The 27171-nt window shown below is 55.4% G+C and overlaps 1 long non-coding RNA gene across 1 annotated transcript in view; it reads right to left on the bottom strand.

Annotated features, from left to right (window-relative positions):
* Positions 1-477: 477 nt before the first annotated feature.
* The window catches only part of LOC308193722, a 203951-nt gene continuing 177257 nt past the window's right edge, over positions 478-27171 (bottom strand). Inside the window, exon 2 of the long non-coding RNA XR_013949874.1 lies at positions 478-2650. This is a non-coding gene — a long non-coding RNA (uncharacterized lncRNA). The remainder of the gene's footprint in view (positions 2651-27171) is intronic.

Here is a 27171-nt window from a genome sequence, read left to right as displayed (position 1 = left end):
ACTCGCCGCCGGTATTACAATATTACTAACTGATCGAAACCTAAACACCACATTCTTCGACCCCGCTGGAGGAGGAGACCCAATCCTGTACCAACACCTATTCTGATTCTTCGGACACCCAGAAGTCTATATTCTGATCCTACCGGGGTTCGGAATCATCTCACACGTAGTCACGTACTACTCAGGCAAAAAGGAGCCCTTCGGCTACATGGGAATAGTCTGAGCCATACTATCCATCGGCTTCCTAGGATTCATCGTCTGAGCTCACCACATGTTTACAGTAGGAATAGACGTTGATACCCGAGCCTACTTTACATCAGCCACTATAATCATTGCCATCCCTACCGGAATCAAAGTATTTAGCTGACTAGCCACCCTGCACGGAGGAACAATCAAATGAGACCCCCCCAATACTATGAGCTCTAGGATTTATCTTCCTATTTACCATCGGAGGATTAACAGGAATCGTTCTTGCAAACTCTTCCCTAGACATCGCCCTGCACGACACGTACTACGTAGTTGCCCACTTCCACTACGTCCTATCCATAGGCGCCGTCTTTGCCATTCTAGCAGGATTTACTCACTGATTCCCACTACTCACTGGGTTTACCCTACACCAAACATGAGCAAAAGCCCACTTCGGGGTAATATTTACAAGAGTAAACCTAACGTTCTTCCCCCAGCACTTCCTAGGCCTAGCAGGAATACCCCGACGATACTCGGACTATCCCGACGCCTACACACTATGAAACACCATTTCCTCCATCGGCTCCCTAATCTCAATAGTAGCCGTAATCATACTAATATTCATCATCTGAGAAGCCTTTCCGGCCAAACGAAAAGTCCTACAACCAGAACTAACTACCACAAACGTTGAATGAATCCACGGCTGCCCTCCCCCATACCATACTTTCGAGGAACCGGCCTTCGTCCAAGTACAAGAAAGGAAGGAATCGAACCCTCACATGCTGGTTTCAAGCCAACTGCATTAACCGCTCATGCTTCTTTCTTATGAGACGTTAGTAAACCAATTACATAGCCTTGTCAAGACTAAATCACAGGTAAAAATCCTGTACATCTCATGTGGCCAACCACTCCCAACTAGGATTCCAAGACGCCTCATCACCCATCATAGAAGAACTCGTTGAATTCCACGACCACGCCCTAATCGTTGCCCTAGCTATCTGCAGCCTAGTTCTCTACCTTTTAGCCCACATACTAACAGAAAAACTCTCGTCCAATGCTGTAGACGCCCAAGAAGTAGAGCTGATCTGGACAATCCTACCTGCTATCGTCCTGGTACTCCTCGCCCTCCCATCCCTACAAATCCTCTACATAATGGACAAAATCGATGAACCAGACCTCACCCTAAAAGCCATCGGCCACCAATGATACTGAAGCTACGAATACACAGACTTCAAAGACCTATCATTCGACTCCTACATAGTGCCCACCCCAGACTTACCCAACGGCCACTTCCGACTGCTAGAAGTTGACCACCGCGTAGTTATCCCAATAGAATCCCCCATCCGCGTGATCATTACTGCAGGAGACGTACTCCACTCCTGAGCAGTCCCAACGCTCGGAGTTAAAACAGACGCAATCCCAGGCCGACTAAACCAAACTTCATTCATTACCACCCGGCCTGGGATTTTTTACGGACAATGCTCAGAAATTTGCGGGGCTAATCACAGCTACATACCCATTGTAGTAGAATCAACCCCACTCCCACATTTCGAGGCCTGATCGTCCCTTCTATCATCATCCTAATCATTAAGAAGCTATGCAACAGCACTAGCCTTTTAAGCTAGCCAAAGAGGGACTTCCCCCTCCTTAATGATATGCCACAGCTTAACCCCGCACCATGATTTTCAATCATAATTATAACCTGATTAACCCTAGCACTCCTCATCCAACCAAAACTACTAGCCTTCACCACAACCAACCCCCCATCAAATAAGACCTCCCTCACTACCAAACCCACACCATGATCCTGACCATGAACCTAAGCTTCTTTGACCAATTTTCCAGCCCCAATCTATTCGGCATCCCCTTAATCCTACTATCCCTACTCTTCCCAGCCCTACTATTCCCGTCCCCAAACAACCGATGAATCAACAACCGCCTTTCTACTATCCAAACATGACTCCTTCACCTAATCACAAAACAACTAATAGTCCCACTCAACAAAAATGGCCACAAATGAGCCATAATATTTACATCCCTAATAATCATACTTCTTACAATCAACCTTCTAGGCCTCCTTCCATATACATTCACCCCAACCACCCAACTATCTATGAACATAGCCCTAGCCTTCCCACTATGGCTCGCCACACTACTAACAGGCCTACGAAACCAACCATCAGCCTCTTTAGCCCACCTATTACCCGAAGGTACCCCTACACCCCTAATCCCCGCACTAATCCTGATCGAAACAACCAGCCTACTAATCCGCCCCCTAGCCCTCGGAGTCCGCCTTACAGCCAACCTTACAGCAGGACACTTACTCATCCAACTCATCTCTACAGCCTCCATTGCATTAATACCCACCCTTCCTGCAGTATCCATCCTAACAATAATCATCCTACTACTCCTAACCATCCTAGAAGTAGCAGTAGCCATAATCCAGGCCTACGTCTTCGTGCTCCTTCTAAGCCTATACTTACAAGAAAACATCTAATGGCACACCAAGCACACTCATACCACATAGTTGACCCAAGCCCTTGACCAATCTTCGGGGCAGCCGCCGCCCTACTCACAACCTCAGGATTAATCATGTGATTCCACTACAACTCATCCATACTACTAACCCTAGGCCTCATCTCAATACTCCTAGTAATACTCCAATGATGACGAGACATTGTACGAGAAAGCACCTTCCAAGGCCATCACACTCCCACAGTCCAAAAAGGCCTACGATACGGCATAATCCTTTTCATCACATCCGAAGCATTCTTCTTCTTAGGGTTCTTCTGAGCGTTCTTCCACTCGAGCCTGGCCCCAACCCCAGAACTAGGAGGCCAATGACCCCCAACAGGAATTAAACCACTCAACCCGATAGAAGTCCCCCTACTAAACACAGCCATCCTACTAGCCTCAGGCGTTACCGTAACGTGAGCCCATCACAGCATCACAGAAGGAAACCGAAAACACGCCATCCACGCCCTAACCCTAACGATCCTCCTGGGATTCTACTTCACAGCCCTACAAGCAATAGAATACCACGAAGCCCCATTCTCAATCGCCGATAGCGTCTACGGATCTACCTTCTTCGTTGCCACTGGATTCCACGGACTCCACGTAATCATCGGATCCTCCTTCCTGACCGTCTGCCTCTTCCGACTGATCAAGTTCCACTTTACATCAGACCACCACTTCGGATTCGAGGCAGCAGCCTGATACTGACACTTCGTAGACGTCATCTGACTATTCCTCTACATAACCATCTACTGATGAGGATCTTGCTCTTCTAGTATATTAATTACAATTGACTTCCAATCTCTAGAATCTGGTATAAACCCAGAGGAGAGCAATGAACGCACTCATGTTCATATTCGCCCTATCATCAATCCTAAGCGCCGCCCTAACCGCATTAAACTTCTGACTCGCCCAAATAAACCCCGACTCAGAGAAACTCTCACCGTACGAATGTGGATTCGACCCACTTGGATCTGCTCGATTACCATTCTCAGTCCGATTCTTCCTCAGTAGCCATCCTGTTCGTCCTATTCGACCTAGAAATCGCCCTCCTACTCCCCCTGCCATGAGCCGTCCAACTCCAATCCCCCCTAATGACCCTCACCTGAACTGTAGTGATCCTCCTTCTCCTAACACTCGGACTGGCCTACGAGTGAATTCAACGGGGCCTAGAATGAGCAGAATAACAGAAAGTTAGTCTAACCAAAAAGATAGCTGGTTTCGACCCAGCAGATTACAGCCAACCCTGTAACTTTCTTATGTCGCCCCTACATTTAAGCTTCTACTCAGCCTTCATTTTCAGCGGACTAGGGCTAGCCTTCCACCGAACCCACCTAGTATCCGCCCTACTATGCCTTGAAAGCATAATATTATCGATATTCGTAGGCCTATCAATATGATCCATCGAAAACCAAGTCTCCTCATTCACCATGGTACCAATTCTCATGCTAACCTTCTCAGCGTGTGAGGCGGGCACAGGCCTGGCCATCCTAGTAGCCTCCACCCGCACACATGGCTCCGACCATCTACACAACCTAAACCTCCTGCAATGCTAAAAATCATCCTACCCACAATCATACTTCTTCCAACAGCCCTGCTGTCTCCACCAAAATTTCTATGGACTAACACCACCTTATACAGCCTCCTAATCGCTGCCCTAAGCCTACAGTGATTAATCCCAACCTACTACCCCTACAAATTTTTATCCAACTGAACAGGAATTGACCAAATCTCATCCCCCCTCCTAGTACTATCCTGCTGACTACTCCCACTCATAATCATAGCAAGCCAAAACCACCTGCAACAAGAACCCCTACAACGCAAACGAATCTTTATCTCAACCTTAGTCGCAGTCCAGCCATTCATCCTACTAGCCTTTTCCACCACAGAACTAGCACTATTTTACATCTCATTTGAAGCAACCCTCATTCCCACCCTAATCTTAATCACCCGATGGGGGAACCAACCAGAACGCCTAAGCGCTGGCATCTACCTGCTATTCTACACGCCAGTAAGCTCTCTACCCCTGCTAATCACAATCATACACCTATACGTGAAAATTGGCACCCTGCACCTGCCAACCCTACAACTAACCCACCCAACCCTATCCACCTCATGGACAGGAATACTATCAGGTCTAGCACTGCTCATAGCATTCATAGTAAAAGCCCCACTATACGGCCTACACCTCTGACTGCCAAAAGCCCACGTAGAAGCACCCATCGCAGGCTCAATACTCCTCGCCGCCCTACTACTAAAGCTAGGAGGATACGGAATTATACGAGTCACTCTATTTATGGGCCCACTGTCCAACCTCCTGCACTACCCCTTCCTAACCCTGGCCCTATGAGGCGCCCTAATGACTAGCTCAATCTGCCTACGACAGACAGACCTAAAATCACTAATCGCTTATTCATCCGTTAGCCACATAGGCCTAGTTATCGCCGCAGGAATAATCCAAACCCACTGATCATTCTCAGGGGCAATGATCCTAATAATTTCCCATGGACTAACTTCCTCCATACTATTCTGCCTAGCCAACACAAACTATGAACGTACGCACAGCCGAATTCTACTACTCACACGAGGCCTACAACCTCTCCTACCACTCATAGCTACCTGATGATTGCTGGCCAATCTAACAAACATAGCCTTACCCCCAACAACAAACCTCATAGCAGAGCTAACCATTATAATCACCTTATTCAACTGATCTGCCTTCACGATCATCCTAACAGGAATCGCAACCCTACTAACCGCCTCCTACACCTTATTCATACTACTAATGACCCAACGAGGCTCAATCCCCTCCCACATCACATCTATGCAAAACTCAACCACGCGAGAACACCTGCTCATAACACTCCACATTATCCCAATATTCCTCCTAATCCTCAAACCCGAACTGATCTCCGGAATCCCCTCATGCAAGTATAGTTTAAACCAAACATTAGACTGTGATTCTAAGAATAGAAGTTCAAACCTTCTTACCTGCCGAGGGGAGGGTTTAACCAACAAGAGCTGCTAACTCTTACATCTGAGCCTAAAACCTCAGCCCCCTTACTTTTAAAGGATAACAGCAATCCACTGGTCTTAGGAACCACCCATCTTGGTGCAAATCCAAGTAAAAGGAGTGAACCCCACACTACTAATCAACTCCCTCACACTACTCACGCTGACAATCCTCCTAACCCCAATCATCCTGCCATTTCTATTTAAAAACTTTAAAAACACCCCACAAGCCACCACCCGCGCTGTTAAAACCGCATTCCTAATTAGCCTAGCCCCTACAACCGCATTCATCTACTCGGGAGTAGAATCTGTCACCTGCCACTGGGAGTGAAAATTCATTATAAACTTTAAAATCCCCCTGAGCCTAAAAATAGACCAATACTCAATAACATTTCTTCCAATCGCCCTATTTGTAACATGATCAATCCTACAATTCGCCATATGATACATGGCCTCAGAGCCATACGTAACAAAATTTTTCACCTACCTACTGACATTCCTAGTCGCCATACTCCTCCTAACAACCGCAAACAACATATTCCTCCTATTCGTAGGCTGGGAAGGAGTACGAATCATGTCCTTCCTTCTCATCGGCTGATGACAAGGCCGAGCAGATGTCAACACCGCCGCCCTACGAGCCGTAATCTACAACCGAATCGGAGACATCGGACTGATCCTGAGCATAGCATGACTAGCTTCAACATTCAACACCTGAGAGATCCAACAAGCCGTACACCCCCACCAAACCCCAATCCTCCCCCTCATAGGATTAATCCTCGCAGCCGCAGGAAAATCCGCCCAATTTGGACTCCACCCATGACTGCCCGCAGCAATAGAAGGCCCCACCCCAGTATCAGCCCTACTGCACTCCAGTACCATAGTAGTAGCCGGAATCTTCCTGCTCATCCGCATGCACCCCCTGCTAGCCACCAACCAGACAGCCCTAACTGCCTGCCTATGCCTAGGTGCTCTATCAACCCTATTCGCTGCCACATGCGCCCTAACCCAAAATGACATCAAAAAAATCATTGCTTTCTCAACATCCAGCCAACTAGGACTAATAATAGTCACTATCGGACTAAACCTCCCACAACTAGCCTTCCTACACATCTCAACCCATGCCTTCTTTAAAGCCATACTATTCCTATGCTCAGGGTCTATCATCCACAACCTAAACGGAGAACAAGATATCCGAAAGATAGGAGGCCTACAGAAAATACTCCCAGTCACTACTTCCTGCCTAACCATCGGAAACCTGGCGCTGATAGGAACCCCATTCCTAGCCGGATTCTACTCAAAAGACCTCATCATCGAAAGCTTAAACACATCATACCTAAATACTTGAGCCCTACTCCTAACCCTTATAGCCACAGCATTCACCGCAACCTACAGCATCCGCATAACCATCCTAGTCCAAGCTGGACAAACCCGAATCCCCCCAATAGTATCAATAAACGAAAACAACCCACTAATCACCGCCCCCCTAACCCGACTCGCCCTAGGCAGCATTACAGCAGGAATAATCATTACCTCTTTCATCACACCAACCAAAACCCCCCCAATAACCATACCCCTTATCACCAAAACCGCTGCCATCCTCATAACAATCCTAGGAATCATCCTAGCCCTAGAACTATCGAACATAACACACACCCTCACTCACCCCAAACCAAACCCCCTCATAAACTTCTCCTCTGCATTAGGGTACTTCAACCCCCTAGTACACCGATTCTTCTCCAAAAACCTACTAGAAAAGGGACAAAACATTGCCCTACACTTGATCGACCTCTCCTGACTCAAAAAAATAGGGCCAGAGGGCCTTGCTGAACTACAAGTAGCCGCAAGCAAAGCCGCAACCTCAATACACACAGGGCTAATTAAGGCCTACCTAGGATCCTTCGCCCTCTCCATCCTGGTAATAATCCTAATAACACACAGACTCACTAATGGCCCCTAACATCCGCAAATCCCATCCCCTACTAAAAATAATCAACAACTCCCTAATCGACCTACCCGCCCCCTCCAACATCTCTGCCTGATGAAACTTCGGCTCCCTTCTAGCCATCTGCTTAGCCACACAAATCCTAACAGGCCTGCTACTAGCCATACACTACACCGCAGACACTTCACTCGCCTTCTCCTCAGTAGCTCACACATGCCGAGACGTCCAGTACGGATGGCTCATCCGCAACCTCCACGCCAACGGTGCTTCGCTCTTCTTTATCTGCATCTACTTACACATCGGACGAGGCCTCTACTACGGCTCCTACCTATACAAAGAAACCTGAAACACAGGAGTAATCCTCCTACTCACCCTAATAGCAACTGCCTTCGTAGGGTATGTCCTACCATGAGGACAAATGTCATTCTGAGGGGCCACCGTAATCACCAACCTATTCTCAGCCATCCCGTACATTGGGCAAACTCTAGTAGAATGAGCCTGAGGAGGATTCTCAGTAGACAATCCAACCTTAACCCGATTCTTCGCCATCCACTTCCTACTGCCCTTCCTAATTGCAGGAATCACCCTAGTCCACCTAACCTTCCTACACGAATCAGGCTCAAATAACCCACTAGGAATCGTATCAGACTGCGACAAAATCCCATTCCACCCATACTTCTCCATTAAAGACAGCTTAGGGCTTACACTAATAATCACCCCTCTAATAGCACTAGCCCTATTTTCACCGAACCTCCTGGTTCTTGGAATCCTAGTTGGGAGTGGTTGGCCACATGAGATGTACAGGATTTTTACCTGTGATTTAGTCTTGACAAGGCTATGTAATTGGTTTACTAACGTCTCATAAGAAAGAAGCATGAGCGGTTAATGCAGTTGGCTTGAAACCCATCCCCAGTGGTGCAAGTGCACTCTCTGAACTCACTGAAGTGCATCCCCAGTGGTGCCAGTGCACTCTCTGCACTCACTGCACTGCATCCCCAGTGGTGCCAGTGCAATCTCTGGACTCACTGCAGAGCATCCCCAGTGGTGCCAGTGCACTCTGTGGACTCACTGTAGTGCATCCCCAGTGGTGCCAGTGCACTCTCTGGACTCACTGCACTGCATCCCCAGTGGTGCCAGTGCAATCTCTGGACTCACTGCAGTGCATCCCCAGTGGTGCCAGTGCACTCTCTGGACTCACTGCACTGCAGCCCCAGTAGTGCCAGTGCACTCTCTGGACTCACTGCACTGCATCCCCAGTGGTGCCAGTGCACTCTCTGGACTCACTGCAGTGCATCCCCAGTGGTGCCAGTGCACTCTCTGGACTCACTGCACTGCATCCCCAGTGGTGCCAGTGCACTCTCTGGAGTCACAGCACTGCATCCCCAGTGGTGCCAGTGCAATCTCTGGACTCACTGCACTGCATCTCCAGTGGTGCCAGTGCACTCTCTGGACTCACTGAACTGCATCCCCATTGGTGCCATTGCACTCTCTGCACTCACTGCACTGCATCCCCAGTGGTGCCACTGCGCTCTCCGGAGTCACAGCACTGCATCCCCAGTGGTGCCAGTGCACTCACTGGACACACTGCAGTGCATCACAGGTGGTGCCAGTGCACTCTCTGCACTCACTGCACAGCATCCCCAGTGGTGCCAGTGCATTCACTGGACTCACTGGACTGCATCACCAGTGGTGCCAGTGCATCTCTGGACTCACTGCACTGCATCCCCAGTGGTGCCAGTGCACTCTCTGGACTCATTGCACTGCATCCCCAGTGGTGCCAGTGCAGTCTCTGGACTCACTGCAGTGCATCCCCAGTGGTGCCAGAGCACTCTCTGGACTCACTGCACTGCATCCCCAGTGGTGCCAGTGCACTCTCTGGACTCACTGCACCGCATCCCCAGTGGTGTCAGTACACTATCTGGACTCACTGAAGTGCATCCCCAGTGGTGCCAGTGCACTCTCTGCACTCACTTCACTGCATCCCCAGTGGTGCCAGTGCACTCTCTGGACTCACTGCACTGCATCCCCAGTGGTGCCAGTGAAGTCTTTGGACTCACTGCACTGCATCCCCAGTGGTGCCAGTGCACTCTGTGGAGTCACTGAAGTGCATCCCCAGTGGTGCCAGTGCACTCTCTGGACTCACTGCACTGCATGTCCAGTGGTGCCAGTGCACTCTCTGGACTCACTGTACTGCATCCCCACTGGTGCCAGTGCACTATGTGGACTCACTGTACTGCATCCATAGTGGTGACAGTGCACTCTCTGGACTAACTGCAGTGCATCCCCAGTGGTGCCAGTGCACTCTCTGGACTCACTGCACTGCATCCGCAGTGGTGCCAGTGCACTCTCTGGTCTCACTGCACTGCATCCCCAGTGGTGCCAGTGCAGTCTCTGGACTCACTGCACTGCATCCCCAGTGGTGCCAGTGCACTGTCTGGACTCACTGCAGTGCATCCCCAGTGGTGTCAGTGCACTCTCTGGACTCACTGTACTGCACCCCCAGTGGTACCAGTGCACTCACTGGACTGACTGCACTGCATCCCCAGTGGTGCCAGTGCGCTCTCTGGAGTCACAGCACTGCATCCCCAGTGGTGCCAGTGCACTCACTGGACTCACTGCACTGCATCACAGGTGGTGCCAGTGCACTCTCTGGACTCACTGCAGTGAATCCCCGGTGGTGCCAGTGTACTCTCTGCAGTCACTGCACTGCATCCCCAGTGGTGCCAGTGCACTCACTGGACTGCATCCCCAGTGGTGCCAGTGAACTCTCTGGACTCACTGCACTGCATCACCAGTGGTGCCAGTGTACTCTCTGGACTCACTGCAGTGCATCCCCAGTGGTGCCAGAGCACTCTCTGGACTCACTGCACTGCATCCCCAGTGGTGCCAGTGCACTCTCTGGACTCACTGCACTGCATCCCCAGTGGTGTCAGTGCACTCTCTGGAGTCACTGAAGTGCATCCCCAGTTGTGCCAGTGCACTCTCTGGACTCAATGCACTGCATCCCCAGTGGTGCCAGTGCACTCTCTGGACTCAGTGCACTGCATCCCCAGTGGTGCCAGTGCAATCTCTGGACTCACGGTAGTGCATCCCCAGTGGTGCCAGTGCACTCTCTGGACTCACTGCAGTGCATCCCCAGTGGTGCCACTGCACTCTCTGGACTCACTGTACTGCATCACCAGTGGTGCCAGTGCACTCTCTGGACTCACTGCAGTGCATCCCCAGTGGTGCCAGTGCACTCTCTGGACTCACTGCACTGCAGCCCCGGTGGTGCCAGTGCAATCTCTGGACTCACTGCACTGCATCCCCAGTGGTGCCAGTGCACTCTCTGGACTCACTGCACTGCATCCCCAGTTTTGCCAGTGAAGTCTTTGGACTCACTGCACTGCATCCCCAGTGGTGCCAGTGCACTCTCTGGAGTCACTGAAGTGCATCCCCAGTGGTGCCAGTGCACTCTCTGGACTCACTGCACTGCATGCCCAGTGGTGCCACTGCACTCTCTGGACTCACTGTACTGCATCCCCACTGGTACCAGTGCACTCTGTGGACTCACTGTACTGCATCCCCAGTGGTGACAGTGCACTCTCTGGACTCACTGCACTGCATCCCCAGTGGTGCCAGTGCACTCTCTGGACTCACTGCACTGCATCCCCAGTGGTGCCAGTGTACTCACTGGACTCACTGCACTGCATTCCCCAGTGGTGCTAGTGCACTCTCTGGACTCACTGCAGTGCATTCCCAGTGGTGCCAGTGCACTCTCTGGACTCACTGAAGTGCATCCCCAGTGGTTCCAGTGCACTCTGTGGACTCACTGCAGTGCATCCCCAGTGGTGCCAGTGCACTCTCTGGACTCACTGCAGTGCATCCCCAGTGGTGCCAGTGCACTCTCTGGACTCACTGCACTGCATCCCCAGTGCTGCCAGTGCACTCTCTGGACTCACTGCACTGCATCCCCAGTGGTGCCAGTGCACTCTCTGGACTCACTGCAGTGCATCCCCAGTGGTGCCAGTGCACTCTCTAGACTCACTGCACTGCATCCCCAGTGGTGCCACTGCACTCTCTGGACTCACTGCAGTGCATCCCCAGTGGTGCCAGTGCACTCTCTGGACTCACTGCAGTGCATCCCCACTGCTGCCAGTGCACTTTCTGGACTCACAGCAGTGCATCCCCAGTGGTGCCAGTGCACTCTCTGGACTCACTGCACTGCATCCCCAGTGGTGCCAGTGCACTCTTTGGACTCACTGCACTGCATCCCCAGTGCTGCCTGTGCACTCTCTGGACTCACTGCAGTGCATCCCCAGTGGTGTCACTGCACTCTCTGGACTCACTGCACTGCATCCCCAGTTGTGCCACTGCACTCTCTGCACTCACTGCAGTGCATCCCCAGTGGTGCCAGTGCACTCACTGGACTCACTGCAGTGCATTCCCTCTGGTGCCAGTGCACTCTCTGGACTCACTGCACTGCATCCCCAGTGGTGCCAGTGCACTCTCTGGACTCACTGCACTGCATCCCCAGTGGTGCCAGTGCACTCTCTGGACTCACTGCAGTGCATCACCTGTGGTGCCAGTGCACTCTCTGGACTCACTGAAGTGCATCCCCAGTGGTGCCAGTGCAATCTCTGGACTCACTGCACTGCATTCCCAGTCGTGCCAGTGCACACTCTGGACTCACTGCACTGCATCCCCAGTGGTGCCAGTGCACTCTCTGGACTCACTGCACTGCAACCCCAGTGTTGCCAGTGCACTCTCTGGACTCACTGCACTGCATCCCCAGTGGTGCCTGTGCACTCTCTGGACTCACTTCAGTGCATCCCCAGTGGTGCCAGAGCACTCTCTGGACTCACTGCACTGCATCCACAGTGGTGCCAGTGCACTCTCTGGACTCACTGCACTGCAGCCCCAGTGGTGCCAGTGCACTCTCTGGACTCACTGCACTGCATCCCCAGTATTGCCAGTGCACTCTCTGGACTCACTGCAGTGCATCCCCAGTGCTGCCAGTGCACTCTCTGGACTCACTGCACTGCATCCCCAGTGGTGCCACTGCACTCTCTGGACTCACTGCACTGCATGTCCAGTGGTGCCAGTGCACTCTCTGCACTCCCTGCACTGCATCCCCAGTGGTGCCAGTGCACTCTCTGGACTCACTGCAGTGCATCCCCAGTGGTGCCAGTGCACTCTCTGGACTCACTGCAGTGCATCACCAGTGGTGCCAGTGCACTCTCTGGACTCACTGCACTGCATCCCCAGTGGTGCCAGTACACTCACAGGACTGACTGCACTGCATCCCCAGTAGAGCCTGTGCGCTCTCTGGACTCACTGCACTGCATCCCCATTGGTGCCAGTGCATTCTCTGGACTCACCGCACTGCACCCTGAGTGGTGCCAGTGCACTCTCTGGACTCACTGCACTGCATCCCCAGTGGTGCCAGTGCACTCTCTGGACTCACTGTACTGCATCCCCAGTGTTGCCAGTGCACTCTCTGGAGTAACTGCAGTGCATCCCCAGTGGTGCCAAAGCACTCTCTGGACTCCCGGCACCGCATCCCCAGTGGTGCCAGTGCACTCTCTGGGCTCACAGCAGTGCATCCCCAGTGGTGCCAGTGCACTCTATTGACTCACTGCACTGCATCCCCAGTGGTGCCAGTGTACTCACTGGACTCACTGCACTGCATTCCCCAGTGGTGCTAGTGCACTCTCTGGACTCACTGGAGTGCATCCCCAGTGGTGCCAGTGCACTCTCTGGACTCACTGAAGTGCATTCTCAGTGGTTCCAGTGCACTCTGTGGACTCACTGCAGTGCATCCCCAGTGGTGCCAGTGCGCTCTCTGGACTCACTGCAGTGCATCCCCAGTGGTGCCAGTGCACTCTCTGGACTGACTGCACTGCATCCCCAGTGGTGCCAGTGCACTCTCTGGACTCACTGCAGTGCATCCCCAGTGGTGCCAGTGCACTCTCTGGACTCACTGCACTGCATCCCCAGTGGTGCCAGTACACTCACTGGACTCACTGCAGTGCATCCCCAGTGCTGCCAGTGCACTCTCTGGACTCACTGCACTGCATCCCCAGTGGTGCCAGTGCACTCTCTGGACTCACTGCAGTGCATCCCCAGTGGTGCCAGTGCACTCTCTGGACTCACTGCACTGCATCCCCAGTGGTGCCACTGCACTCTCTGGACTCACTGCAGTGCATCCCCAGTGCTGCCAGTGCACTCTCTGGACTCACTGCAGTGCATCCCCACTGCTGCCAGTGCACTCTCTGGACTCACAGCAGTGCATCCCCAGTGGTGCCAGTGCACTCTCTGGACTCACTGCACTGCATCCCTAGTGGTGCCAGTGCACTCTTTGGACTCACTGCACTGCATCCCCAGTGCTGCCTGTGCACTCTCTGGACTCACTGCACTGCATCCCCAGTGGTGTCACTGCACTCTCTGGACTCACTGCACTCCATCCCCAGTGGAGCCAGTGCACTCTCTGCACTCACTGCACTGCATACCCAGTGGTGCCAGTGCACTCACTGGACTCACTGCAGTGCATTCCCTCTGGTGCCAGTGCACTCTCCGGACTCACTGCACTGCATCCCCAGTGGTGCCAGTGCACTCTCTGGACTCACTGCACTGCATCCCCAGTGGTGCCAGTGCACTCTCTGGACTCACTGCAGTGCATCACCTGTGGTGCCAGTGCACTCTCTGGACTCACTGAAGTGCATCCCCAGTGGTGCCAGTGCAATCTCTGGACTCACTGCACTGCATTCCCAGTCGTGCCAGTGCACACTCTGGACTCACTGCACTGCATCCCCAGTGGTGCCAGTGCACTCTCTGGACTCACTGCACTGCAACCCCAGTGTTGCCAGTGCACTCTCTGGACTCACTGCACTGCATCCCCAGTGGTGCCAGTGCACTCTCTTGACTCACTGCACTGCATCCCCAGTGGTGCCAGTGTACTCACTGGACTCACTGCACTGCATTCCCCAGTGGTGCTAGTGCACTCTCTGGACTCACTGCAGTGCATTCCCAGTGGTGCCAGTGCACTCTCTGGACTCACTGAAGTGCATTCTCAGTGGTTCCAGTGCACTCTGTGGACTCACTGCAGTGCATCCCCAGTGGTGCCAGTGCGCTCTCTGGACTCACTGCAGTGCATCCCCAGTGGTGCCAGTGCACTCTCTGGACTCACTGCACTGCATCCCCTGTGCTGCCAGTGCACTCTCTGGACTCACTGCAGTGCATCCCCAGTGGTGCCACTGCACTCTCTGGACTCACTGCACTGCATCCCCAGTGGTGCCAGTGCACTCTCTGGACTCACTGCAGTGCATCCCCAGTGGTGCCAGTGCACTCTCTGGACTCACTGCAGTGCATCCCCACTGCTGCCAGTGCACTCTCTGGACTCACAGCAGTGCATCCCCAGTGGTGCCAGTGCACTCTCTGGACTCACTGCACTGCATCCCCAGTGGTGCCAGTGCACTCTTTGGACTCACTGCACTGCATCCCCAGTGCTGCCTGTGCACTCTCTGGACTCACTGCACTGCATCCCCAGTGGTGTCACTGCACTCTCTGGACTCACTGCACTGCATACCCAGTTGTGCCAGTGCACTCTCTGCACTCACTGCACTGCATACCCAGTGGTGCCAGTGCACTCACTGGACTCACTGCAGTTCATTCCCTCTGGTGCCAGTGCACTCTCTGGACTCACTGCACTGCATCCCCAGTGGTGCCAGTGCACTCTCTGGACTCACTTCAGTGCATCCCCAGTGGTGCCAGAGCACTCTCTGGACTCACTGCACTGCATCCCCAATGGTGCCAGTGCACTCTCTGGACTCACTGCACTGCAGCCCCAGTGGTGCCAGTGCACTCTCTGGACTCACTGCACTGCATCCCCAGTATTGCCAGTGCACTCTCTGGACTCACTGCACTGCATCCCCAGTGCTGCCAGTGCACTCTCTGGACTCACTGCACTGCATCCCCAGTGGTGCCACTGCACTCTCTGGACTCACTGCACTGCATGTCCAGTCGTGCCAGTGCACTCTCTGCACTCACTGCACTGCATCCCCAGTGGTGCCAGTGCACTCTCTGGACTCACTGCAGTGCATCCCCAGTGGTGCCAGTGCACTCTCTGGACTCACTGCACTGCATCCCCAGTGGTGCCAGTACACTCACAGGACTGACTGCACTGCATCCCCAGTGGAGCCAGTGCGCTCTCTGGACTCACTGCACTGCATCCCCATTGGTGCCAGTGCATTCTCTGGACTCACCGCACTGCACCCTGAGTGGTGCCAGTGCACTCTCTGGACTCACTGCAGTGCATCCCCAGTGGTGCCAGTGCACTCTCTGGACTCACTGTACTGCATCCCCAGTGTTGCCAGTGCACTCTCTGGAGTAACTGCAGTGCATCCCCAGTGGTGCCAAAGCACTCTCTGGACTCCCGGCACCGCATCCCCAGTGGTGCCAGTGCACTCTCTGGGCTCACAGCAGTGCATCCCCAGTGGTGCCAGTGCACTCTATTGACTCACTGCACTGCATCCCCAGTGGTGCCAGTGTACTCACTGGACTCACTGCACTGCATTCCCCAGTGGTGCTAGAGCACTCTCTGGACTCACTGGAGTGCATCCCCAGTGGTGCCAGTGCACTCTCTGGACTCACTTAAGTGCATTCTCAGTGGTTCCAGTGCACTCTGTGGACTCACTGCAGTGCATCCCCAGTGGTGCCAGTGCGCTCTCTGGACTCACTGCAGTGCATCCCCAGTGGTGCCAGTGCACTCTCTGGACTCACTGCACTGCATCCCCAGTGGTGCCAGTGCACTCTCTGGACTCACTGCAGTGCATCCCCAGTGGTGCCAGTGCACTCTGTGGACTCACTGCACTGCATCCCCAGTGGTGCCACTGCACTCTCTGGACTCACTGCAGTGCATCCCCAGTGCTGCCAGTGCACTCTCTGGACTCACTGCAGTGCATCCCCACTGCTGCCAGTGCACTCTCTGGACTCACAGCAGTGCATCCCCAGTGGTGCCAGTGCACTCTCTGCACTCACTGCACTGCATCCCTAGTCGTGCCAGTGCACTCTTTGGACTCACTGCACTGCATCCCCAGTGCTGCCTGTGCACTCTCTGGACTCACTGCACTGCATCCCCAGTGGTGTCACTGCACTCTCTGGACTCACTGCACTGCATCCCCAGTTGTGCCAGTGCACTCTCTGCACTCACTGCACTGCATACCCAGTGGTGCCAGTGCACTCACTGGACTCACTGCAGTGCATTCCCTCTGGTGCCAGTGCACTCTCTGGACTCACTGCACTGCATCCCCAGTGGTGCCAGTGCACTCTCTGGACTCACTGCACTGCATCCCCAGTGGTGCCAGTGCACTCTCTGGACTCACTGCAGTGCATCACCTGTGGTGCCAGTGCACTCTCTGGACTCACTGAAGTGCATCCCCAGTGGTGCCAGTGCAATCTCTGGACTCACTGCACTGCATTCCCAGTCGTGCCAGTGCACACTCTGGACTCACTGCACTGCATCCCCAGTGGTGCCAGTGCACTCTCTGGACTCACTGCACTGCAACCCCAGTGTTGCCAGTGCACTCTCTGGACTCACTGCACTGCATCCCCAGTGGTGCCAGTACACTCTCTGGACTCACTTCAGTGCATCCCGAGTGGTGCCAGAGCACTCTCTGGACTCACTGCACTGCATCCCCAGTGGTGCCAGTGCACTCTCTGGACTCACTGCACTGCAGCCCCAGTGGTGGCAGTGCACTCTCTGGACTCACTGCACTGCATCCCCAGTATTGCCAGTGCACTCTCTGGACTCACTGCACCGCATCCCCACTTCTGCCAGTGCACTCTCTGGACTCACTGCACTGCATCCCCAGTTGTGCCACTGCACTCTCTGGACTCACTGCACTGCATGTCCAGTGGTGCCAGTGCACTCTCTGGACTCACTGCACTGCATCCCCAGTGGTGCCAGTGCACTCACAGGACTCACTGCAGTGCATTCCCTCTGGTGCCAGTGCACTCTCTGGACTCACTGCACTGCATCCCCAGTGGTGCCAGTGCACTCTCTGGACTCACTGCAGTGCATCCCCAGTGGTGCCAGTGCACTCTCTGGACTCACTGCAGTGCATCACCAGTGGTGCCAGTGCACTCTCTGGACTCACTGAAGTGCATCCCCAGTGGTTCCAGTGCACTCTCTGGACTCACTGCAGTGCATACCCAGTGGTGCCAGTGCACTCTCTGGACTCACTGCACTGCATCCCCAGTGGTGCCAGAGCACTCTCTGGACTCACTGCACTGCATCCTCTGTGCTGCCAGTGCACTCTCTGGACTCACTGCACTGCATCCCCAGTGGTGAAAGTGCACTCTCTGGACTCCCGGCACCGCATCCCCAGTGGTGCCAGTGCACTCTCTGGGCTCACTGCAGTGCATCCCCAGTGGTGCCAGTGCACTCTCTGGACTCACTGCACTGCATCCCCAGTGGTGCCAGTGCACTCACTGGATTCACTGCACTGCATCCCCAGTGGTGCTAGTGCACTCTCTGGACTCACTGCAGTGCATCCCCAGTGGTACCAGTGCACTCTCTGGACTCACTGAAGTGCATTCTCAGTGGTGCCAGTGCACTCTGTGGACTCACTGCAGTGCATCCCCAGTGGTGCCAGTGCGCTCTCTGGACTCACTGCAGTGCATCCCCAGTGGTGCCAGTGCACTCTCTGGACTCACTGCACTGCATCCCCAGTGCTGCCAGTGCACTCTCTGGACTCACTGCACTGCATCCCCAGTGGTGTCACTGCACTCTCTGGACTCACTGAACTGCATCCCCAGTGGTGCCAGTGCACTCTCTGGACTCACTGCAGTGCATCCCCAGTGGTGCCAGTGCAGTCTCTGGACTCACTGCACTGCATCCCCAGTGGTGTCACTGCACTCTCTGGACTCACTGCACTGCATCCCCAGTTGTGCCAGTGCACTCTCTGCACTCACTGCACTGCATACCCAGTGGTGCCAGTGCACTCACTGGACTCACTGCAGTGCATTCCCAGTGGTGCCAGTGCACTCTCTGGACTCACTGAAGTGCATCCCCAGTGGTGCCAGTGCACTCTCTGGACTCACTGCACTGCATCCCCAGTGGAGCCCGTGCACTCTCTGGACTCACTGAAGTGCATCCCCAGTGGTGCCAGTGCACTCTCTGGACTCACTGCAGTGCATCCCCGTTGGTGCCAGTGCACCCTCTGGACTCACTGCAGTGCATCCCCAGTGGTGCCAGTGCACTCTCTGGACTCACTGAAGTGCATTCTCAGTGGTGCCAGTGCACTCTCTGGACTCACTGCACTGCATCCCCAGTGGTGCCAGTACACTCACAGGACTGACTGCACTGCATCCCCAGTGGAGCCAGTGCGCTCTCTGGACTCACTGCACTGCATCCCCATTGGTGCCAGTGCATTCTCTGGACTCACCGCACTGCACCCTGAGTTGTGCCAGTGCACTCTCTGGACTCACTGTAGTGCATCCCCAGTGGTGCCAGTGCACTCTCTGGACTCACTGTACTGCATCCCCAGTGTTGCCAGTGCACTCTCTGGAGTAACTGCAGTGCATCCCCAGTGGTGCCAGTGCACTCTCTGGACTCACTGCAGTGCATACCCTGTGGTGCCAGTGCACTCTCTGGACTCACTGCACTGCATCCCCATTGGTGCCAGTGCATTCTCTGGACTCACCGCACTGCACCCTGAGTTGTGCCAGTGCACTCTCTGGACTCACTGTAGTGCATCCCCAGTGGTGCCAGTGCACTCTCTGGACTCACTGTACTGCATCCCCAGTGTTGCCAGTGCACTCTCTGGACTCACTGAAGTGCATCCCCAGTGGTGCCAGTGCACTCTCTGGACTCACTGCAGTGCATACCCAGTGGTGCCAGTGCACTCTCTGGACTCACTGCACTGCATCCCCAGTGGTGCCAGAGCACTCTCTGGACTCACTGCACTGCATCCTCTGTGCTGCCAGTGCACTCTCTGGACTCACTGCACTGCATCCCCAGTGGTGAAAGTGCACTCTCTGGACTCCCGGCACCGCATCCCCAGTGGTGCCAGTGCACTCTCTGGGCTCACTGCAGTGCATCCCCAGTGGTGCCAGTGCACTCTCTGGACTCACTGCACTGCATCCCCAGTGGTGCCACTGCACTCTCTGGACTCACTGCAGTGCATCCCCAGTGGTGCCAGTGCACTCTCTGGACTCACTGCAGTGCATCCCCACTGCTGCCAGTGCACTCTCTGGACTCACAGCAGTGCATCCCCAGTGGTGCCAGTGCACTCTCTGGACTCACTGCACTGCATCCCCAGTGGTGCCAGTGCACTCTTTGGACTCACTGCACTGCATCCCCAGTGGTGCCAGTGCACTCTCTGGACTCACTGCACTGCATCCCCAGTGCTGCCAGTGCACTCTCTGGACTCACTGCACTGCATCCCCAGTGGTGTCACTGCACTCTCTGGACTCACTGAACTGCATCCCCAGTGGTGCCAGTGCACTCTCTGGACTCACTGCAGTGCATCCCCAGTGGTGCCAGTGCAGTCTCTGGACTCACTGCAGTGCATCCCCAGTGGTGTCACTGCACTCTCTGGACTCACTGCACTGCATCCCCAGTTGTGCCAGTGCACTCTCTGCACTCACTGCACTGCATACCCAGTGGTGCCAGTGCACTCACTGGACTCACTGCAGTGCATTCCCTCTGGTGCCAGTGCACTCTCTGGACTCACTGAAGTGCATCCCCAGTGGTGCCAGTGCACTCTCTGGACTCACTGCACTGCATCCCCAGTGGAGCCCGTGCACTCTCTGGACTCACTGAAGTGCATCCCCAGTGGTGCCAGTGCACTCTCTGGACTCACTGCAGTGCATCCCCGTTGGTGCCAGTGCACCCTCTGGACTCACTGCAGTGCATCCCCAGTGGTGCCAGTGCACTCTCTGGACTCACTGAAGTGCATTCTCAGTGGTGCCAGTGCACTCTCTGGACTCACTGCACTGCATCCCCAGTGGTGCCAGTACACTCACAGGACTGACTGCACTGCATCCCCAGTGGAGCCAGTGCGCTCTCTGGACTCACTGCACTGCATCCCCATTGGTGCCAGTGCATTCTCTGGACTCACCGCACTGCACCCTGAGTTGTGCCAGTGCACTCTCTGGACTCACTGTAGTGCATCCCCAGTGGTGCCAGTGCACTCTCTGGACTCACTGCAGTGCATCCCCAGTGTTGACAGTGCACTCTCTGGAGTAACTGCAGTGCATCCCCAGTGGTGCCAAAGCACTCTCTGGACTCCCGGCACCGCATCCCCAGTGGTGCCAGTGCACTCTCTGGGCTCACTGCAGTGCATCCCCAGTGGTGCCAGTGCACTCTCTTGACTCACTGCACTGCATCCCCAGTGGTGCCAGTGTACTCACTGGACTCACTGCACTGCATTCCCCAGTGGTGCTAGTGCACTCTCTGGACTCACTGCAGTGCATCCCCAGTGGTGCCAGTGCACTCTCTGGACTCACTGAAGTGCATTCTCAGTGGTTCCAGTGCACTCTGTGGACTCACTGCAGTGCATCCCCAGTGGTGCCTGTGCGCTCTCTGGACTCACTGCACTGCATCCCCAGTGGTGCCAGTGCACTCTCTGGACTCACTGCACTGCATCCCCAGTGGTGCCAGTGCACTCTCTGGACTCACTGCACTGCATCCCCAGTGGTGCCAGTGCACTCTCTGGACTCACTGCACTGCATCCCCAGTGGTGCCACTGCACTCTCTGGACTCACTGCAGTGCATCCCCAGTGGTGCCAGTGCACTCTCTGGACTCACTGCAGTGCATCCCCACTGCTGCCAGTGCACTCTCTGGACTCACAGCAGTGCATCCCCAGTGGTGCCAGTGCACTCTCTGGACTCACTGCACTGCATCCCCAGTGGTGCCAGTGCACTCTTTGGACTCACTGCACTGCATCCCCAGTGCTGCCTGTGCACTCTCTGGACTCACTGCACTGCATCCCCAGTGGTGTCACTGCACTCTCTGGACTCAATGCACTGCATCCCCAGTTGTGCCAGTGCACTCTCTGCACTCACTGCACTGCATACCCAGTGGTGCCAGTGCACTCACTGGACTCAGTGCAGTGCATTCCCTCTGGTGCCAGTGCACTCTCTGGACTCACTGCACTGCATCCCCAGTGGTGCCAGTGCACTCTCTGGACTCACTGCACTGCATCCCCAGTGGTGCCAGTGCACTCTCTGGACTCACTGCAGTGCATCACCTGTGGTGCCAGTGCACTCTCTGGACTCACTGAAGTGCATCCCCAGTGGTGCCAGTGCAATCTCTGGACTCACTGCACTGCATTCCCAGTCGTGCCAGTGCACACTCTGGACTCACTGCACTGCATCCCCAGTGGTGCCAGTGCACTCTCTGGACTCACTGCACTGCAACCCCAGTGTTGCCAGTGCACTCTCTGGACTCACTGCACTGCATCCCCAGTGGTGCCAGTGCACTCTCTGGACTCACTGCACTGCAGCCCCAGTGGTGCCAGTGCACTCTCTGGACTCACTGCACTGCATCCCCAGTGGTGTCACTGCACTCTCTGGACTCAATGCACTGCATCCCCAGTTGTGCCAGTGCACTCTCTGCACTCACTGCACTGCATACCCAGTGGTGCCAGTGCACTCACTGGACTCAGTGCAGTGCATTCCCTCTGGTGCCAGTGCACTCTCTGGACTCACTGCACTGCATCCCCAGTGGTGCCAGTGCACTCTCTGGACTCACTGCACTGCATCCCCAGTGGTGCCAGTGCACTCTCTGGACTCACTGCAGTGCATCACCTGTGGTGCCAGTGCACTCTCTGGACTCACTGAAGTGCATCCCCAGTGGTGCCAGTGCAATCTCTGGACTCACTGCACTGCATTCCCAGTCGTGCCAGTGCACACTCTGGACTCACTGTACTGCATCCCCAGTGGTGCCAGTGCACTCTCTGGACTCACTGCACTGCAACCCCAGTGTTGCCAGTGCACTCTCTGGACTCACTGCACTGCATCCCCAGTGGTGCCAGTGCACTCTCTGGACTCACTGCACTGCAGCCCCAGTGGTGCCAGTGCACTCTCTGGACTCACTGCACTGCATCCCCAGTGGTGCCAGTGCACTCACTGGACTCACTGCAGTGCATTCCCTCTGGTGCCAGTGCACTCTCTGGACTCACTGCACTGCATCCCCAGTGGTGCCAGTGCACTCTCTGGACTCACTGCAGTGCATCCCCAGTGGTGCCAGTGCACTCTCTGGACTCACTGCAGTGCATCACCAGTGGTGCCAGTGCACTCTCTGGACTCACTGCAGTGCATCTCCAGTGGTGCCAGTGCACTCTCTGGACTCACTGCACTGCATCCCCAGTGGTGCCAGTACACTCACAGGACTGACTGCACTGCATCCCCAGTGGAGCCAGTGCGCTCTCTGGACTCACTGCACTGCATCCCCAGTGGTGCCAAAGCACTCTCTGGACTCCCGGCACCGCATCCCCAGTGGTGCCAGTGCACTCTCTGGGCTCACTGCAGTGCATCCCCAGTGGTGCCAGTGCACTCTCTTGACTCACTGCACTGCATCCCCAGTGTTGCCAGTGCACTCTGTGGAGTAACTGCAGTGCATCCCCAGTGGTGCCAAAGCACTCTCTGGACTCCCGGCACCGCATCCCCAGTGGTGCCAGTGCACTCTCTTGACTCACTGCACTGCATCCCCAGTGGTGCCAGTGTACTCACTGGACTCACTGCACTGCATTCCCCAGTGGTGCTAGTGCACTCTCTGGACTCACTGCAGTGCATCCCCAGTGGTGCCAGTGCACTCTCTGGACTCACTGAAGTGCATTCTCAGTGGTTCCAGTGCACTCTGTGGACTCACTGCAGTGCATCCCCAGTGGTGCCAGTGCGCTCTCTGGACTCACTGCAGTGCATCCCCAGTGGTGCCAGTGCACTCTCTGGACTCACTGCAGTGCATCCCCAGTGCTGCCAGTGCACTCTCTGGACTCACTGCACTGCATCCCCAGTGGTGCCAGTGCACTCTCTGGACTCACTGCAGTGCATCCCCAGTGGTGCCAGTGCACTCTCTGGACTCACTGCACTGCATCCCCAGTGGTGCCAGTGCACTCTCTGGACTCACTGCACTGCAGCCCCAGTGGTGCCAGTGCACTCTCTGGACTCACTGCACTGCATTCCCAGTATTGCCAGTGCACTCTCTGGACTCACTGCACTGCATCCCCAGTGCTGCCAGTGCACTCTCTGGACTCACTGCACTGCATCCCCAGTGGTGCCACTGCACTCTCTGGACTCACTGAAGTGCATGTCCAGTGGTGCCAGTGCACTCTCTGCACTCACTGCACTGCATCCCCAGTGGTGCCAGTGCACTCACTGGACTCACTGCAGTGCATTCCCTCTGGTGCCAGTGCACTCTCTGGACTCACTGCAGTGCATCCCCAGTGGTGCCAGTGCACTCTCTGGACTCACTGAAGTGCATCCCCAGTGGTGCAAGTGCACTCTCTGGACTCACTGCAGTGCATCCCCAGTGGTGCCAGTGCACTCTCTGGACTCACTGCACTGCATCCCCAGTGGTGCCAGAGTACTCTCTGGACTCACTGCACTGCATCCTCTGTGCTGCCAGTGCACTCTCTGGACTCACTGCACTGCATCCCCAGTGGTGAAAGTGCACTCTCTGGATTCACTGTACTACATCACAAGTGGAGCGCGTGCACTCTCTGGACTCACTGCACTGCATCCCCAGTGGTGCCAGTGCACTCTCTGGACTCACTGCACTGCATCCCCAGTGGTGCTAGTGCACTCTGTGGACTCACTGCAGTGCATCCCCAGTGGTGCCAGTGCACTCTCAGGACTCACTGAAGGGCATTCTCAGTGGTGCCAGTGCACTCTCTGGACTCACCGCACCGCATCCCCAGTGGTGCCAGTGCACTCTCTGGAGTAACTGCAGTGCATCACCAGTGGTGCCAGTGCACTCTCTGGACTCACTGCACTGCATCCCCAGCGGTGCCAGTGCACTCTCTGGACTCACTGTACTGCATCCCCAGTGGTGCCAGAGCACTCTCTGGACTCACTGCAGTGCATCCCCAGTGTTGCCAGTGCACTCTCTGGACTCACTGCACTGCATCCCCAGTGGTGCCAGTGCACTCTCTGGACTCACTGCACTGCATCCCCAGTGGTGCCAGTGCACTCTCTGGACTCCCGGCACCGCATCCCCAGTGGTGCCAGTGCACTCTCTGCACTCACTGCAGTGCATCCCCAGTTTTGCCAGTGCACTCACTGGATTCACTGCACTGCATCCCCAGTGGTGCTAGTGCACTCTCTGGACTCACTGAAGTGCATTCTCAGTGGTACCAGTGCACTCTGTGGACTCACTGCAGTGCATCCCCAGTGCTGCCAGTGCGCTCTCTGGACTCACTGCAGTGCATCCCCAGTGGTGCCAGTGCACTCTCTGGACTCACTGCACTGCATCCCCAGTGCTGCCAGTGCACTCTCTGGACTCACTGCACTGCATCCCCAGTGGTGCCAGTGCACTCACTGGACTCACTGCACTGCATCCCCAGTGGTGCCAGTGCGCTCTCTGGACTCACTGCAGTGCATCCCCAGTGGTGCCAGTGCACTCTCTGGACTCACTGCACTGCATCCCCAGTGCTGCCAGTGCACTCTCTGGACTCACTGCACTGCATCCCCAGTGGTGCCAGTGCACTCTCTGGACTCACTGCACTGCATCCCCAGTGGTGCCAGTGCACTCTCTGGACTCACTGCATTGCATCCCCAGTGGTGCCAGGGCACTCTCTGGACTCACTGCACTGCATCGCCAGTGGTACCAGTGCACTCTGTGGACTCACTGCAGTGCATCCCCAGTGGTGCCAGTGCACTCACTGGATTCACTGCACTGCATCCCCAGTGGTGCCAGTGCACTCTCTTGACTCACTGCACTGCATCCCCAGTGGTGCCAGTGCACTCACTGGATTCACTGCACTGCATCCCCAGTGGTGCTAGTGCACTCTCTGGACTCACTGCAGTGCATCCCCAGTGGTACCAGTGCACTCTCTGGACTCACTGAAGTGCATTCTCAGTGGTGCAGTGCACTCTGTGGACTCACTGCAGTGCATCCCCAGTGGTGCCAGTGCGCTCTCTGGACTCACTGCAGTGCATCCCCAGTGGTGCCAGTGCACTCTCTGGACTCACTGCACTGCATCCCCAGTGCTGCCAGTGCACTCTCTGGACTCACTGCACTGCATCCCCAGTGGTGCCACTGCACTCTCTGGACTCACTGCACTGCATCCCCAGTGGTACCAGTGCACTCTGTGGACTCACTGCAGTGCATCCCCAGTGGTGCCAGTGCACTCTCTGGACTCACTGCACTGCAACCCCAGTGGTGCCAATGCACTCTCTGGACTCACTGCAGTGCATCCCCAGTGGTGCCAGTGCACTCTCTGGACTCACTGCACTGCATCCCAAGTGGTGCCAGTGCACTCTCTGGAGTCACTGCACTGCATCCCCAGTGCTGCCAGTGCACTCTCTGGACTCACTGCACTGCATCCCCAGTGGTGCCAGTGCACTCTCTGGACTCACTGTACTGCATCCCCAGTGGTGCCAGAGCACTCTCTGGACTCACTGCAGTGCATCCCCAGTGTTGCCAGTGCACTCTCTGGACTCACTGCACTGCATCCCCAGTGGTGCCAGTGCACTCTCTGGACTCACTGCACTGCATCCCCAGTGGTGCCAGTGCACTCTCTGGACTCCCGGCACCGCATCCCCAGTGGTGCCAGTGCACTCTCTGCACTCACTGCAGTGCATCCCCAGTGGTGCCAGTGCACTCTCTGGACTCACTGCACTGCATCCCCAGTGGTGCCAGTGCACTCACTGGATTCACTGCACTGCATCCCCAGTGGTGCTAGTGCACTCTCTGGACTCACTGAAGTGCATTCTCAGTGGTACCAGTGCACTCTGTGGACTCACTGCAGTGCATCCCCAGTGCTGCCAGTGCGCTCTCTGGACTCACTGCACTGCATCCCCAGTGGTGCCAGTGCACTCTCTGGACTCACTGCACTGCATCCCCAGTGCTGCCAGTGCACTCTCTGGACTCACTGCACTGCATCCCCAGTGGTGCCAGTGCACTCACTGGACTCACTGCACTGCATCCCCAGTGGTGCCAGTGCGCTCTCTGGACTCACTGCAGTGCATCCAAAGTGGTGCCAGTGCACTCTCTGGACTCACTGCACTGCATCCCCAGTGCTGCCAGTGCACTCTCTGGACTCACTGCACTGCATCCCCAGTGGTGCCAGTGCACTCTCTGGACTCACTGCACTGCATCCCCAGTGGTGCCAGTGCACTCTCTGGACTCACTGCAGTGCATCCCCAGTGGTGCCAGGGCACTATCTGGACTCACTGCACTGCATCGCCAGTGGTACCAGTGCACTCTGTGGACTCACTGCACTGCATCCCCAGTGGTGCCAGTGCACTCTCTGGACTCACTGCACTGCATCCCCAGTGGTGCCAATGCACTCTCTGGACTCACTGCACT

Source organism: Anser brachyrhynchus (genome assembly GCF_964034855.1).
Source record: "Anser brachyrhynchus genome assembly, chromosome: 4".
Lineage (NCBI taxonomy): Eukaryota > Metazoa > Chordata > Aves > Anseriformes > Anatidae > Anser > Anser brachyrhynchus.
The sequence above is the reverse complement of the archived record's forward strand: the minus strand, read 5'-3'. Positions and strand labels throughout refer to the sequence as shown.